This window comes from Oscarella lobularis, chromosome 9 (genome assembly GCF_947507565.1).
Source record: "Oscarella lobularis chromosome 9, ooOscLobu1.1, whole genome shotgun sequence".
In the NCBI taxonomy this organism is placed as follows: domain Eukaryota; kingdom Metazoa; phylum Porifera; class Homoscleromorpha; order Homosclerophorida; family Oscarellidae; genus Oscarella; species Oscarella lobularis.
Window position 1 is genome coordinate 2109993 of NC_089183.1, and position 17356 is coordinate 2127348.

The 17356-nt window shown below is 45.2% G+C and overlaps 3 long non-coding RNA genes and 1 pseudogene across 11 annotated transcripts; 1 reads left to right on the forward strand and 3 right to left on the reverse strand.

Annotated features, from left to right (window-relative positions):
• Positions 1-59: 59 nt before the first annotated feature.
• On the reverse strand, positions 60-3600 carry LOC136191175 (uncharacterized). Of its 9 annotated transcripts, XR_010670786.1 has the most exons (11): positions 3492-3600; positions 3388-3437; positions 3170-3284; positions 2142-2947; positions 1770-2093; positions 1605-1714; positions 1416-1554; positions 1278-1348; positions 1154-1221; positions 764-881; positions 60-716 (listed from the first exon to the last, which is right to left on the reverse strand). It is a non-coding gene; the product is annotated as an uncharacterized lncRNA (long non-coding RNA). The 9 variants fall into 9 exon arrangements; XR_010670785.1 differs by lacking the exon at positions 3170-3284; XR_010670781.1 differs by lacking the exon at positions 3170-3284 and having other exon boundaries at positions 2142-2713; positions 2766-2947; positions 3388-3594.
• A 6434-nt stretch (positions 3601-10034) lies between these two features.
• On the reverse strand, positions 10035-12674 carry LOC136191420 (malignant fibrous histiocytoma-amplified sequence 1 homolog; annotated as a pseudogene).
• Positions 12675-13771: 1097 nt separating this feature from the next.
• On the forward strand, positions 13772-14112 carry LOC136191236 (uncharacterized). Its single transcript, XR_010670803.1, has 3 exons — positions 13772-13835; positions 13897-13979; positions 14041-14112. It is a non-coding gene; the product is annotated as an uncharacterized lncRNA (long non-coding RNA).
• A 1296-nt stretch (positions 14113-15408) lies between these two features.
• On the reverse strand, positions 15409-17353 carry LOC136190819 (uncharacterized). The gene is made up of 3 exons (XR_010670624.1): positions 17119-17353; positions 15796-17023; positions 15409-15731 (listed from the first exon to the last, which is right to left on the reverse strand). It is a non-coding gene; the product is annotated as an uncharacterized lncRNA (long non-coding RNA).
• Between the last annotated feature and the right edge of the window lie 3 nt (positions 17354-17356).

Here is a 17356-nt window from a genome sequence, read left to right on the forward strand (position 1 = left end):
TTCTTTCTGTCGCTTTGGTACTGTACGTTTAAAAAAACGCAAATTAAGATTGGCAGAGGTTTTCATCTAGATAAGTTTTATGCGTCATTTTTAAAGCAATGGTCAAAACAATAGCACGTCGAAGCAACAATAGCACTTTGAAGCAACAACAGTACTTCGAAGCAACAACAGTACTTCGAAGCAACAACAGTACTTCGAAGCAACAATAGCACTTCGAAGCAACAACAGTACTTCGAAGCAACAACAGTATAGCGGCCAACGAATGCCTTCCACCTGGCGTCATAGTGACCTCCAGAGCGTGCATGAAGACTTTTGATCCACGATTGAACTGGCCGCAGACAGTCTTGCTGCTGCTGTGATAATCACCGGCCCTCTGCATTTCGCCTTCGGTTCTTATGTCCACAAGGTGGTGTGGAAGGATTCGTTTTTCAGCCAAATCCTTGTTGCGCTTACGTAAAGAACTTTTCAGAACTTACGTCACTTTGCGTTCGTCCACCTTCGCAGCTTTCCAGTAGCGCTGGAGTCGACAGGTCTTCGAAGGCGTGAGGAAGAGGACGAGATTTTTCTGTCGCAATTTGTCCCGCTTGTGAACGCTGCCACAAGCACCAAGTTATTGTGCCTTACGGGCAGAATTGATGCCGTTCTTCCGCGGTTTGTGGACAGTAAGTCGAACCGTGGCCGAAGGAATGCCCAGGAGATGGATCCTTCTGACCGACCTGTAAATAATCAGTAAACCTATGCTGCTTCATAGGTTATCACCAACCTTTTTGTCCTTGTCAAACGCTTCACAGCTGTAATAAAGCGTCTCCATTACGCCTTTCTTCATCTCATCAACCTTTCCCCCGTTCGATTTGATGGCATATTGGTAGTTAGAACTAAGGCTAAAAATAACGTACTTTACTAACTAAATTATGTACGTACAGAGACAGATATGTCAAACTGTGCGAAATGCTAGGACGCGGTGGCTTTGGAGAAGAATACCATGCTATCATTATTTTTGGAGTGTACGCCGCAAAAGCGATCGACATCGAATGAAAATTCATATGAGCGGCAGAAAACACAGCTAGTCGATCGACTGCAAAAGCGGGGATAGCCGAACGATTTACGAGGAAACTCGTAGATCGTCTAAAATTCACAGACCGTATACGCTTACTTGAAAGTAAACAAGCAAAAAGCAAACAATGACAACAACAACGACGCTGCCGATCCACCGCCAAAAACCTAAACGAAGACGAGACAAGCGAGATTCGTCATCATTTGTATTCGTAAATACTGACTGTCCGTGGATTAAGGGAAAAGCTCGAAAGAGCATTCTACGCCGCTAGAACCGCATAGAGGAGAATCCCATCTTGAATAAGATTTTTCTCTCAATACCCTTGATGGCCTATAGACGCCAGAAAAATCTGGCGAATTACCTCGTTCGGTTAAATATGTCCAACGAAGCAGTCCAACGACGACGTCTATCGATCTTCCGGCTCAAACGCAACCGTGCGGAGACGCACGATGCGCTGCTTGTCCGATGATACACCGGAGACGGACCGTCACAAGCTATTACTATCACAACAAATATCCGAGGGAGTACACACGGAGGACGAGGAACTTACCTGCTGATCCGAAAAGATTGTTTGCCTCCTTGAATGTCCCCATTGCAACAAGAAAAAGCAATATACGTCGGCTGACAATTGGACTCCGAATGCTTTCCCATTGACAACACCTAAGGGAACGAAAACAAAAATTACTCTTCGGCCATCAGAAAAACTTGGCCTTACCTTCTCGGATTTAAGATTGACTCCACTCGACCAAGTCCCCGCCGAATCAACAGTGCCTGAAACGCGACGCGCAATCCTCGAAAGAGAAAAGACGTAGATCGCGAAACTGGATACGATATTTCCAAAGGGATTCAATACCGAAAACAATCAGTTATATCTATACAGGGGTCAATCCTAACAGCGAGGCCTACCATACACAAAACGATGACAACGATGGACAACATTCCACGTGTCTCAATTTGCCGAATTCAAGTGCCGTTGTAGTGCTTGTTTTAGGAATTGACAGTTGGGTGATTTTTCCTTCCTCTTCCCCTTGCGTGAAATCTTAGATAACCTGGTTTGTAAAGCGCGCTACCTTGTAGTAGAACGAACTTCTACTCTTTCTTTTCTTAACGAGCGGCGTCCTTCAGGCACATGTCTGAAAATCGAATGAGTAATTAATAGCCTACTTCTCAAGCAACGTAGAAGCTGTCAGGCTAAACCATTTTAATTAGAAGGTAACTAGAAAAGGTTGAAATACTATAATACTAGCTGGTAATACTATTGGCGCCACAGATTCCTGGTTTGTGTTCATCCGGGATTTCTTTTTCTTCAAGGTTGGACCATAGATGGTTGGACAGCGTTGTGCGGCACAAGCATTTTACTGCACATAAGAATAGCGCTTGTCTGGAGCGTGAATATGTTCACAGGATGTTCGAAACAGACACCCGGATAAACCGAACTTACGATGTTCAAGCAGATCTGCGCCGAATTGACCTTGGAGCCTTACCCTCGCAATTGCTACGGCTACTATAGAGAAGTTCATCGCACCAAATCCTCAGACGAGTCAGCAGAAGGAGCTCGCGGAGCAAGCACGCACATCTACTACGCTCTATGCAACGCCAACCGATCGCTTTTTCACAAAGTCGACGCAGACGAAATGTATCACTTCTATCTTGGCTCGCCTATCGTCGTAGTAGAATTGGACGCAGAGGAGAGCGATCACGCGAGAAGCACCATTGTTGGCTCTGACGTCATTTCCGGTCAGCGGCCTTTTCACGTGGTGAAGAAGGGAACGTGGTTCGGAGCATATCTTCTCAGGGATGACGCGTGGGCGTTATGCGGTTTGACAGTTGCGCCGGCTTTTGTCACAAAAGGATTTGTGGCTGGAAACAGGAAGGATTTGTTGGAGGAGTATCCTAAAGCAGAAGAGGTCATACTCAAACTAACTGAGAGTGGGTGAGTGATTCAGTGAGCTAGTAGGATGGGCTTTTTTTCATGAGCTGAAATGCACCTGTGCACTACTACTGCATGCTTTTCTTGGTTGGCCCAATCAGAGTGAAAAACCAGCAATACGATTTTAACTGGAGCATGCGTTTTCCAAGGCAGGTAGGTTATACAGATCTAATCTAATTAATCACCTCTAAGAGTTCCTGCACATTTGATTTTTTGGTTACCCTTGCGGAGTGCAAGCCGCATAAGAAAACCGCGCCCATTTTTCTGCATATGATTCGCTCGTTTTTTCACCGAAAGATTCTAGGTGGGTGGGTATATGAATTCGAGTTCCCGTAATATAAGCCAAAGCCTAACAGCCTCAGCCAGGAGGCTCTCTGCATGCCAAGTGCCCATGTGCTGTTACCTTTCTGTGTGTACATTCCTCGCGTTTGCTTTTGCCCGTATCAATTCGCGCTGAATCGCTGCGATCGCCAATTTCCATTCGGAAGCATTCTCATAAAAACTGACCCTATCGTGTGCTGTGAAGGGGGCCCCTCAGTCGTTGTCACCGCAGCGTCAACTCATATTGTCGCCCAAAGGAGCGAGACGACTCAGACGAGAGACTCGTCTTCCGACGATGCGCGCGCGCTAGACACGATGACTTCCTCCGCTTCTGCATCGCCTCTCGACCTTCCCGTCGTCCTCTACGAAGTTTTCCGTCATTGTAACGCTCGCCAGAGCGAGTTGCGTCAATCGCCTATAGCGCGAAACGGCTCGACGCGTGACGTCAAACGCACTTTACTGCGCGTTCGACGTACGCCGAATGCCTTCTCGACGTCGCTTCTCACATCGACACGCTCCAACGCGCACCAACAGCTCTCCTACTATTCATTTCGCAGGACGACGATGACGATGACGTAGACGTAGTGACGTCAATTTGCCGCAGAATACCATCAAATTGCGTAGCAATATTCTGCCACAACCAAGACGTTGGCGTCATCGGCAAAGACGGACGCGTTTTCAAATCGGACGATAAACAACCGGTCGTCGTGACGACGCTCGTCATTCCTCAATTAAGTAATATGTCCGTTCAACTGCTCGGCTTGAACGGAATGGAGAGTCCGAAAAAGTTCACCGAGAACGCGATTCGCAGTCTCTTTGCTAGTAGAAATGTCGACCGTAGCCGCCGGCCCAAGCAGGAACTCGTGAATTTATTCCCCGGCGGCGTCATCGATTACCAGTCTTCACGTCTCTTTCTCTGCTTGACGTCCAGCGAAAGTCAATTCTTACCCGGTAGCAGTCAGCCGTTCTATCGCGGACTTCTTCGTTGTCGTCGTCGTCGTCATGGTATCGCACTAACTGGCGCTCTCGTCGGCGGTACGGTCATAGGGGGTATTCGCTGCTACGTCGGTGCGACACAGATTCCTTATCCTAATTCGGCTCTTCTTGGATTGGCACTCGGAGGAGTCGGTTTTCGGCCCGCTACCGTGGTGTCAAGTGACGTTCGAGACGTTCGAGACTTGATGGCGAAAGTTCGTCGAGATTTGGGTGGTGGCGCGTCGACGCTGCGATCCGCCGCGTGTTTTGCGTGTATTTGCGTCGGGCGACGAGGCGACGTCGTACCCGGATCGTCGTCGGATCCTTTGCACTCGATGCGAGCGCTCTTTCCCGGCGTTCCTGTCGTCGGTTTTTTGGGCAATGGGGAGGTTGGCGAATTGGGTGCCTGCGGTTGTGAGAATGAGGCTGGCGCGGGTGGCGACGACGACGACGACGACGATCAAGGAGATCACAAGCACCCTGAGAAGCGCAAGCGTCTTGAAACGTTTCAGCATGATTTCACGTTTGCTTTCGGATTTCTGACGTTACCCAGCTAAGTTTATTGTCCTTCTGATGGCGTAGCACCAGCTGGTGTACTTTTAGGACGTTAAGTGGCTTAGAGGCAACGTGCAGTGATTTCCTCGCGAGGGAATATCTGGAGTCGACACCGAGTTATGTGAGAGCATATAATTCAATTTCTCTTTTTCGCCTACCACTAGAAGAAGACGTGCAGCTTTATGGTAAGTTTGTTCTAGACGAAAACCCGTCCGCGCATTAAGTAACATAATTAATTAACAAAACATCATATTATCTTACGAAACGAGATTATCAAACACAAAAATGCTATTCTTTTGGTCGCTCTCGTCCGGCTCAGTCTTCTTTGTGCACCGGACATGCCTTCATTACTGCGTCAAACTGGTCTTCCAACTCCGCTGGAATTGAGAGCCGAGAAACCACATCGGCACCGATTTCTTTTCTCAGAAGGCACAAAGGACACAACCCGGTTTCGGCGAAATAGTTCTGAGCATCAAAGTCGCTGCAAAAGTATGCCAGATGGTTCAAGCCAAAAGCAGAGACAGCGGCGAATTCAGAGCAGTTGCAAATAATCACCAAAGGCACAAGTGTCGTGTAATAATAGCACTGAAGATAATTGAGTTCCGCTTGAGTTGTGCGTTCAAAAAAGCCTCTTTTATAGTCGCTGTTTCCGAACACCTTAGCAACCAGAGCATCTTTGCTTTCGACATCGTTAGGCCAGATTGAGTCCAGATCGTCGTTGACAATAAGGAGTGCAGCCAAATACGCAGTCGCGATACGCATTCTCTCGGTTGGCGGCGAACACGACGCCGCATCAACAATAGCCTTGATGACTTTTCGCGAGCACACTGTATGCGCCAAGGCGCGAATTTCAGCAATGTAAGACAGGAATTCAACAGCAGCGCAGTAACTCGTCTTACCCCGACCCTCATGAAAATAAAGATACGAGCCTCTTAGGGCCACTTCTGCCAAATTGTCCACAGCTTCAGGAACTTTGACAAAATCTTGGAACAGACTCGGCAGCCCAGAGCACAGTGAACAAAGAGCCAGAATAGAAGAAGAAGCTTCGAAAAGATAGTTGGTCTTATATAGCATTCTTTCAATATCAGTATCAGAATAGAAATTGACGACATCGCTTAGGCGAACGCACAATTTAGAAAGATTGCCTTTATTTTTAGCCAAGTGTTGACGAGCGATTGCCGGCATATTTTCGAACAATCTTCTTAGCGTGCTGTACTTAATATACGAGTCGTCCGGAAGATTGCTCAAGAATGCCACAGCCAAATGCAAAAGAAGAGGTTGTAAACAAATAAACGACGAGAAATGATAAACACTTGACACTAGGGCTTGAACAAAACAGTTCATATCTTTCCTACGATGAATCGCGGAACTGTCTGAAAATTCCCGAAGCAGAGGGAAAATCCTTGGATGAAGAAATTTCCGAAAAAAATATTCTAGCAGACCACAAGCATGGTGGCCTAAAACAAGCGGCTTTTTGTTTTCCTCAATATCCCAATCCATTTCTCTGAACAAGCCGGCGAAAAACTGAGCGATGACCTCTGCTATCTTAAAATCCTTTTCAGTCTGCATGCGAAGCAGTCCCGCGTAAAGCATTGACGAGACTGGAGAGGGAATCGCCTCGCCGGGGTCGCCGCGCCGCAATACTTTTGCGTCATAAAGAGTAACAACATCAGAAAAAGCAGCGTAATTTCTCAAAGAGTGCTTGCTGCAATAATCATGAACGTTCTCCCCAGTCGAAATTTGACAGTTCTCAGCGCCAAGATCATATCGATTATTACGTTTATCCATATTCTCAAGAAATTTGAGTTGGCTAAATCGATTAGTAGCTCTTAGAACGTCGCATATGCAATCCAGGCGGAGAGTGTCTGAGCATTCAAGGTGAGTAAGTGAAGAAGAACAGGTTAGAATATCGTAAAGAGCCTGCTTCACGCTTGCTTTTTCTGTATGCCTGCCACCGCACCAAGACACATAGGAGAGATCAACACTGCTCAAAAAACCAAGTTTAGTAAAAAAATCCGATATTTTAGAATGTAGCGCCGCAGTGAATTCCGATTCCGTGACAGGGACGAAGTTTAACGAATTGAGGCCGAGATGTTTGAGACGAACACATGCAAGACAGTCAGCCGTGGAGAACACTTCCAAAAGGCTAACAGGAATTCCAGAAATGCATAGGTGCTCCAGTAGAGGTAGACTCGATACAAAAATACGCAGCTCTTCAAGAGAAACGGACGTGAATCCAATGTCCAAATGCCTTAGATTTGAAAAATGTGGAAGTTCGACTAATCCAATTTCGCCAATGACATGACGAGCACAGAAGCTCGTCAATGACGTCATGCACTGGTCCTCGACGATTTTCAAAAAAGGAGTCGACAGATCCGCCCAACACGGACTGAACGATACGTCAATGCTCGTCACGTTGACCAATTCTGCTATTTTGTCGACGAATGCGTTTGGATCGACGTCAATACAGTAGAGAGGCAATGCAGTCAAACGAATGCGATTTCGATCGAGTAGAATATTGAGGACGCCTGCTGTTAGCTTTCCACGTCGAGCCAGTCCGTCGATATAATGCGGTTGGCGATAGGCGAAGGCAAGCTGACTGAACACGTGGGGTCCCCCAGAAGAATCTCGGCGACAGAGGGCAAGGGAGACGCTGGTATGTCACCCAGTGAAGACAAATGCGGAACGAAGAACGTTTCGCACAGACTTTGGACGGCCCAATCGGACAGCGTTTCGAGATGAACGTCCATGTCGAGTCTAATCCGGGTTTGTGAGAGCCGACTCGATCACGTGCCAAGCTCCTACCCAACGCGACGGATTTTTTGCTCTCTGTACAGCAGGAGGAATGACGGTGAGCGTTTTCTCGGCTCCATTTGTACATCAAAAGCCTCTTTGAAATAAGGAGTGACAAAATTGAATTTATCGAATTTTACGACATCGGTCTGAAAATCGAATGGGGAAATTTGGATGAGGAAGAAGTACCTCTCAAGCAACAGAGAAGCTATCAAACTAACTACTTTAATTGGAAGGAAACAGATTCCTGGTTTGTGGTCATCCGGGATCCCTTTTTTGCTTCTGGTGAAACAATTCGTGGGCATGCATCTCGGGTTAGCGAAGCCATCCTTCGTCCTAGACGAGCGAAATCTTTTTTTCTACATGACAGGTAGGTATAGGCGTCGATCCGACCCGTTTTCACGGCCCAGAATGGTTTTCTCGTCACTCGATCGATCGCTTCGCCACAACTGAGAAACGACCGATGTTCTATGAAACGGTACCGCGCAGTTCCTTTACTCGCGAGAATGTCATGGAGCTGTCTAGAAGAAATGCTTTTAGTGGCGGCGTCTATAGCTCCTCGTTCGAAATGACTGTCGAATTCATCGGAAGCCGGCCCCTCGATCGCGAGTCGCCTGATAGCGCAGGTAATCAGCTTTGTTTTTTCTAGGGATCCATATGCGAAGCCCAATTCAGCCTGTGACGCGGTCAGTTGTGGTCTAACATATAGGCCGCGCTTTCTCAACCGCCTGTTGTATTTGATCGCTTCTTATCCCGCACCTGCGGCATCGGTTTTGCGCCAAGTGGTCCTATTATATATTTATTTTTCCGTCCATCGCTCACCACCACTTCAGAAGATCTTTTTGTTTTCTACATGTATGTCTTTCTCGCCTAGTAGCTACAACTGCCGCCATCTTGCTTTGCTTGATTCTTCTTAGCTGACGCGTATTCAGTAACAGAGCGAAGTCAACCTTTCGTATTTCTCTACCAAGCGTTCTAAATGATCCCTGGTCAGCCCGTACTTTGGATTTCTTCGGATGATAGGCCTGTACGGTCTTTCCAACTCCTCAAAAAAATTTCTTGAGATACTCCTCCTGCTGTATTTCTTTACTGTACTTCTTCAGCAGACAGTGCACGGCACCTTTAGCTAATTCTTGACTAAAGGTTCCCCTTATCTGCAAGAAACAACCCTAAGGTGTCAGATTTGTGACCCATTCGTGTACAGTGCCACTCGTTCGCTCAAAACGTGCGGGACGTGTACTGTAGCTCTAAATTATTGCGTGAAGTCAAGCTGAGTTGGAGGGATCGAGGGAGAGGCGAATCATTACGGCGTTCTCGTTGTCAAGCAAACCACAGCTTTCCATCAACTAGTGTTACCGCTTTTATAACGTTAGAATAACGATAAAAGAGAGCACAGTAAAAGGATAAAAATACCAAGGAGTCAGGAAACCTATCCTCCCTCTGTTCTAAATGAAAAAGTCTAACTAATAAGTTGAACAAGAAATGAAGACATCGTGAGACGACTAAACCATACTAATAGAAAAAAGGTTGAGTAGACGAACAGTAATAAACGAATATCATATTTGAGACGATGAATCAGAGAGTGCCATTGTGGCTGCCATACTATAATAATATGTGCGCAATTGATGACTCTAATACGCAAAGAGTCAGTGTGAGCCTAAAAGGAGTGCTAAGATACTTAGCAAGCACGCAACACAACAGGAAACTTACCAGGAAAAATTTCGGGCACTTCATCTGAGTAGTCAATGTCAGGGTCGTTCATGGCATTGATAAAATGCCTGCGGGTTGCTTTATTGCCGAACTTGCTTGCCCACGCCTCCAGCATCTCTACAGCACGCTCGCTATCGTTGCCTTTCTCTCCAAACGCATGAATTTCATTATGTGTAAAAGGTTTCGGTTCCAGAATTCTCCCGACATTACGCCATTTTGCTCGAATGCGTTGGGCCGCTCTGAATCTTTCTAGCGAGGTCATCGGAGTATCAAGGAACTCTTCACTGAAGGAAGAAGTGGCATCTAAAAAGGCAGATAAAACATGATCCTTCCTCGTTGTTTAAACTTACAAACTCGAGAAGACTCTAACTTTTCAAGCTCTTGGAGTAGAGTGTCCTTCCCTAAGTCACCAAAACTGCTGCTAATTTCTAATTACTTTGCCTAAATCACAGTCTTGTAAGGCGTCAGTAAGAACAGCAAAAACAGCGTTTTTTTCAGAGTTTTTCAGCCATTCCTTTAGCAATTGAAGCACTTGACTTGCGTCAACTTCGCCTGCTGGCGGGATAGGACAGCTGACGTCCAGATTAAAAGCAAGGTTCCTGATATTTGTAGAGCAACACGCACTCACTTCTCTTGCAACCGATTTCGCATCATGTAACGTGACGCGACTTCCGCACGCATCAGGAAATATTTTGTCTAGTTGTCGCTCAAATGATTCCAGAACTGTAGAGAAGAGTAGAATAAAATTTAACTCAATGATCTGAATATACATCGTCTAATCCTGTTGCTGCATTCCTCAAGTTTTCTATGCTTAGGTGCCAATCTTCTGATGATATTTGGACCCGTTGCTTCTTCATTGCAGTGTCGCCGTCAGAGTAGTCAAAGAAAATGCTATATAAACTTCCAGGAAATATTTTCAATAGCATTTGCAGCTGAACAATGCATCTCCAGAACACGTGAAACAGTCGATCTAATGTATTGCGTGATTTCGGTGTGCGGCATTTGCAAAGGATTGCTGAGTTATAGTCGAACGTTCTTTGCACGTAAATTTAGCCTTTACCGGACCATACGACAGCGTAAATCCATTATTCCAATGGCGAATTAGTTGGCTGATCTGGTGACATCGCGCAGAAAATAGTTGAAAAATTCCCAGAGGAAGAGTGAAAACGAAAGAGTAGGAAAGTGTCACTTCAATGCTACCTTTTGGACAATCTGCGGGAAAATTTTCTTCTACTTCGCGAGGGTAACTTTGATTAAGTAACCAAGGCACTAAAAGGCATGCGTCGGCTTTCTCCAATTGATCAACGATGTCATACGCTTCATTATCACCGTGTTCATTATGCAATCCATGTTTGCCCTTCACGTAGCCAAAATCGAACGATAACAACATTTTAACAAAAATATTGACGCTTTCCGCGTCAAGCTTTTGACTCCGTAAAAGAGCTTTTAGCAACGGAAGTGACAGAGTTGCATTACTAGACAGCTCCTCTTTATCTTCGATGAATCGTTCGGGACTAATTTCCGTTGTTCCACTTTCGTGCACCAATACGTCGTAATCGTGACGAAAAATTTGCCTCAGCGCATCGACAATTCTTTTGCTCGACCCGAAAACAACGTCACTCAAGCGAGATTGATCAAAATACAATATAGTGCCAACTTGATGGTAGTACCTTAGAACGATCAGAACTTCCTCTTCGGACAAATCAAACTGACGACCTAATTTGTTTAAAAAATCCACTTTCAACGCAGATAGGCCATTATGAGAAACTCTGCACTCTTTTTGAATTCTTTCTTCAAAATTGTACCAAGTTTCGGGAACAATGTCTCCAGCACTTGGAAATAGCCTCCTCTCGTTGTCAGTCAGTTGATCAATGAAATCTCTAAACTTTGCAGTAGTTTCCACGTGTTTTGCTTAAGTAAAAACGACACTATTCTCAACGCGTACATTCTGTTTCTTGAGGAACGCAGCTTTCTCTTCATCTAACAAAATTTTCTCTTTAATAATTTCTTCTCGGTTTTCTCTGAAATTTTCCATTTGGCGAGTGAACTCTTCTTGATACAGTCTAGGATTCCAAGCTTCAGGCAAGAGATCCACTTTTGTAAAAACGCAAACGACATAGCAATTCTCATTCCGCTCGTAAACAACTTGTAGATACTTTCCTATGTGCTCATGAAAGCTGGCCTCCGTCAGCTCATAACGTTGAACATCAACTACAATGACGACCAAGCCATTTTCGCTGACAAACAATTGATTAGTTAAAAGATAACATCTTTGCCCGCCGCAATCAATAATTTTGGCACGCTTGTCAGCCAACGTCAACTCATATTCTTCCACACCTATAGTTCTGTCTTCGAGATGCGTGCAAAATGATGCGTTGCGCAGCATAGATTGAAATAAGCTTGTTTTTCCTGAACAACTCTCACTTAAAACAACAATCTTTAATCGTCTTGACGAGGCTAGTATATCGGTGGAGAAATAGGCTCGTATTGAGGCTAATTCTTGCTCACAAACTCCATTTGGTGGAAATGTTATGGGATTATGTGCGCAATTCAGATACTTTAATCTTCCAATTGACGAAGGGCAAACGCGTCAGTAAGCAATCCATCACATTCAGACTTTCCAGCACTCCAAAACTCGACGGTAATTCTTCTAGACCGCAATACTGCAGATCTAGTTCTCTTAGATTCCCTAGCTTTTGCAACATATCGTCAGGAAGACTTTTCAATTCACTGTTTCTACTCAAATCAGGCGTCTTCAGGGCAGTAAGGTTACTCAAACTAATTGGAAGTTGTTGGAAACAACACGACCGCAAGATTAGTTCTTCCAGGTTTTGTAATTTCTTCCCTATATCTTCAGGAAGATTTTTCAATTCACTGTTCCCGCCCAACTCAAACTTTTTTAGGGCAGTTAGGTTACTCAAACTATTTGGAAGTTGTTGTTGACCACACAACCGCATTACCGCAAGTCAATTTCTTCCAGGTTTTGTAGTTTTGGACCTATATTTTCAGGAAGACTTTTTAATTTAATTTTTTCACTCAAATCAAGCTTCCTAATGCCAGTTAGGTTACTGAAACTACTTGGAAGTTGTTGTAGATCACACCCCCGCAAGATGAGTTCTTCCAGGTTCTGTAGTTTCTTCCCTATGTCATCAGGAAGACTTTTCAATTCTATGTTCGAATTCGAGTCCAGTCTCTTTAGGTCTTTTAGTTCACTGATTTATGAGGGAGAGTGCGTTAGACCGCAAGACTGCAAAGTGAGAGCTTCTAAGTTCGACCTCTTTTCTTGAGGCTTACTCTCGAAACTGCTGTTTCGTATTGGAGAGAACAGTTCTGCATAGTTGTTGAGTTTATTTTTTCTAATGGTTAGAGAGCGTAGTTCTGTTTGCGTCTTTACCGCACCTATAATGTCATCTTCGTGAACATGGACTAGACATACAGTAGTTCCTTGAGACGTGAAGGCAGAAGTGGTAGAGAGTAGTAATACCGACTGTCGTCCCTCTGCAGTCGACCTATTTGAACTCGTGTAATGCCGTACATACTTGCTAGTGAAATATTTTGTGCTGCTGCACAATCAATACTTAGGGCCGATATTTCAGTCAGGCTTGAAAGGTCAAACGGAAGGCAATCCCCTTCCAAAATAGCCTCATCATTACCTTCTATACATAGAACTGCATCTTTATCGTTAGACCAGTCTGAACAATACCATCTAGGAAACAATAAGGACTATGCTAAACCTTTCAACTGCGTATAAGTATACAGTAGTACCTTCTTACCGATTATGGCCCTTCATGTGGCCGACTGTTTGTATTCGGTAAACGACATTTTGTATGTTACGTTCTCTCCTCGCCTAAGAGCGCTAAGAAGCTGATTCGAAGTACTCATCTCTGCAAGTCTTTGTACATCGTTCTCTCTCTGTATAAGAAAACGACTTGTTGGACACGCAGTGCTTTGTACCAAAGAAGTGCAGCGGGAGTTAGTCGGTTAGCCTCACAACGGACATTTGAGACAAGTAATGTATGCATTTCAGTTTTTGCAGTCGTTGGATTGATGGCGGGGTACAATTTGAAGGTTGCCTTCTACGCCAAGCGGCACTCGTAGAAAAGAAGGCAGAAATCCTTTGGGGTGTGCGTCGAGTTTCGCATAGGCAACGCAACGAGGCAGAGACTTTTAGTAGATGATTGACATCAATCAGCAACGATTTTTAATGGCGTTCGATCTGTGCAAGATTTCCGGTATTTTATTTACCCAAAAAACGATTCTAATTACTCTATTCTTTGCAGGACGCATAGGTACATCAAACACTTTTGCCAATATAATGCTTATGGTGATCAACTTCCTGAGCGCATGCAATGCGCAAGTGCAAGTCTTGATCTCCATTGCACGCTTTCCTTTCCTTTTCGCAGCGCGTTCCCGCACTCGAGCATCCTCGATCGGAACGAGCATATCCTCGGAACGATCGAGAAGACCTCGGAATGAGAAGACAGCGCCACGCGGCCGGTGATCGAGGCCCTGGGGTCGCAATCCTTTTCTCATCGCAACGATCGTTCTCTCTGGGAAGATCGCATTCGAACTACCGACACGCCGACAATTATTTCATCGCTCGTGAGATCGCGCGAAGTGACGCGGAGCGCTCGCTGTTCGGTAAAAGCTTGACGTACATCCGCTCGCGTTCCTTTCTGCATCCGCCTATTTCCTCCTTTAGCGATTGTCCTCGCTTGCAGACAGAAAGGCAAAACAGAAGGTCGTTCTTGGATCGATGCCAGCTCCATTGATCGCCCACGTACACTGTAGGCACGCCCGCCACTAATTAATAAAATATTTATAGATTTAATTTGTAGGGGTTTCTTTTATTACTGGCTGGACGTGGACAGTGTCAGGCGAGACGAAGACAAAGACGGAGGTGTGATTCCTGTCACTGCAATCTCGCTGTCTAAATTTTTGTTCTTTGAGTTCTTCCTCTGAGCCGACTTTATTAAAAGCTACTCTGTGTTTTTCCTGCGTTTGTAGTTGCGCGCAGATTTTGATCTCAAGGGTATGAAGGCGAAAAGCGAGGCCTGGCTGGTATGGAGGCGAAAAGCAAGGCCTGGCTTTGGCGACTCGCGCACGCTTTGGAATTGTAAAGCGTTCATGTTTCTTTCAAGAACCGACGGTGGACGACCTCAGGAAGAGTGATGAAGGAGGAAAGGCCTCGGAAATTGGATTAATTAATCATATTTGATCCAGCAGCCCTGTTCTGTTCTCGGCGAGTTTTAATTTATTGAGACCAGAGGTCGAGGTGCTTTTGGAGAAGATGGGTCAGGTATAGCCGCTTTTCCAAATAGAAAAAAAAGCCACTTTTTAATTAATGACACTTCACAGTTTTCTTTGGGGTCCTGGATATGATTTTGTTGACACACTGACGAAGAGCAAAATCAAATCCTAAAGTAGAGTTACATGAATAGGCAAGAGCAGGCAACGAATTATCGATGTAATGACACGTTCATTGATTCTTTAGGATTGAACTTACATGAAGTATTTGTTCAATATTCGTTTATGTACATGCGCAGTATTAGTGCAACAGAGTGCTCTTGGAGACAGGTACACTCTGCTTGGAAGTTAAAATGTTGCTCTATTAGACACTTCGTTTATGCCAAACTGAGCGAGGAAAGAGGTAAATTTGACCAAGACGTCGGCTTTGCCCCTCTGCAAGCATGTAGCTCGTGCAGAATATATCGCGCACATGATGACGTTTCTTCGCCTGGCAAGTTTAGGTACACTAGTAATTTTAATTATAAATATTTATTAGACAGTTTCCTCTACTGGCGAATTCGGGACGATCATAAACGTCGTCTCGCACCGTTTGATTCATGCTGTTGAAGAGCCGCTATTGAAAAGCCAGCAGCTTAGCTCGAATCTTACTTTGGCCATTCGCTGTGCCAACGAAGTTCATGGATCATGAGCAGGTAAGCCCGCGGAAGGTAAAGCTTCTTCTCGTTGTTAATTCTTTTGCATAGGAGTTGGGGGTCCTGAGCAAGACCCCGTCATCAAAAACTGCTCCAAACGGGGTCCTGAGTAAGACCCCGTCAACAAAAACTGCTCACGCTTTGTAAGGGGAGGGGACGTTCGTTTTATTTAATAAATTGAAAAAAATGCACAGAGTTTCACCTCGCGTTTTCGTGCACGGGCAGTTTTGACGGGGTCTTGCCCAGGACCCCTTCGAGGCAGTTTTTTTGACGGGGTCTTGCCCGGGACCCCGCTCGAGCAGTTTTTCAATAACGGGGTCGTGCTCGGGACCCCGAGTTCCTAAAAATAAGTATCAGCTTGGCAGAAACATAGATTAAAACCCGTACCTTTATCCTGATTCTGAAGACAGCGACGGAGCACGCGACGAGGTCAAGGTCTTCACGTGCGAGACTATGGGTAGATCGAATAGGCTGTTGGGCGCATGCAATAGATAAAAAAGCAAGCTTCTACATACCTGCTCTCGTTTTCAGAACGCCGAACGTGGACGGAGCGCCATATCTAATCAATAAATAGGCATAGCCATATTCATAGTCAATCAAGAAGTCATTAGTGCACGACTAGTCTACAATTAACTAGGCTACTACATGTATCGCCCAAGGCTCATACAGGGAGATGTCTTAATTAGGAAGCCTACTCACCGTAACTCACCGTACACTCTCGTAGCAAATCATGAGCGATTCTAACATCTGATACTGATTCCAATCGTGGTTCCGATCCTGATTCCATCTGTTTTCCCCATTTTGAAAAACAGCGGAAGAACAGCGACGCTACATTGACTTCAGAACACCGCGCATATTTCATGTTCTTATCAGAGTGTTATAGGAGTGGCGTCGCCTTTAATTCTTCGAAGCTCTTTTCTCTCGATGCCAAATTGTCGAAGGGAAGACGAAGGAGGCGACACTAAACGGCAAAAACGCTTCTGAAGCACTCGACCTGCTTCAGGTTTTGTATTCTCCGCAAAAGGATCTAACTGGCAAGTGAAAAACAGAATTTTAATTGGTATGCCCACTTGATCGATCCGCTATTTATACAGAACTTGATTGACAAGATTTTGCCTTTCGCCGACGACTTTCTGATGGAGGGAATAAAATACCGTGCGAGAAACGTTTGCTTACCCGAAGCTCGTTCGATCTCAGATTGATCGTCTTGGCATAGACCTATGAGCAGCTTCGTTTAACTGTAGCCGAACTGATAGCTCTGTTAGAAAGTCCAACTGTGGTGGCGGTTACGGAACAGGTTAGGCTCCACTGGAATACTGTCTGTCCAGCTGGTACTCTATACTGTATGCATCGATCCATGCTGGCTATATCGACGTCAAAGAATAGACAGAGAGACTTATTGAACCGGCTTATTCAATTTCTAAACAATGACGATTAAGGTCATAACGGGCCTAGGACGCGATAATCTTTTATTGACGAGGTTCTCATACGGCAGGTCGACATATCTTACACATCTTCCGTTCACTTGCCTGGATAAATAGCGCTTGGCAAAGACAACGAAGGCAGTTCGTGAGCGTATGTATGCTTTCACGGTCCCTGTTTCTGTCCTTACTCGTTTCTTAGTCAGTCTTCTCGCTTTCACAAGACGTTGACTCTCCTTATTCATTCTAAGTATGGACGTTGGACGGACGAAAGCGTCGTCACAAAGAGACGAGTCAACTAAGAGTCGCATTCAATGCCCGTCTAAAAGATTAGGTTAACAGGCGTTTCGAAAATTCGATGATCCTCGAAAGGGCCCCCGATTTTCTGAAAACAAGCACAAAGCATACTGATCATACGTTAAACAGAGGCCGGCCGGTGTTTCAACGACGAAACTTCTGGCGAACGTCCGAAAAGGCTGAAATCCTCGTCATGTGACTCATTGACGCTCTGGAGCCCGGCTATAAACGTAGGCAGAGGATAAATGGATATACAGTAGCTTCAGCCGTCGTTAGAGAGAAATCATAGCCGCTCAGGATCAACACTCTTTGCAAACATGCTGGTAGTTTTTCTTGCACATAGACTATAGATATAGTA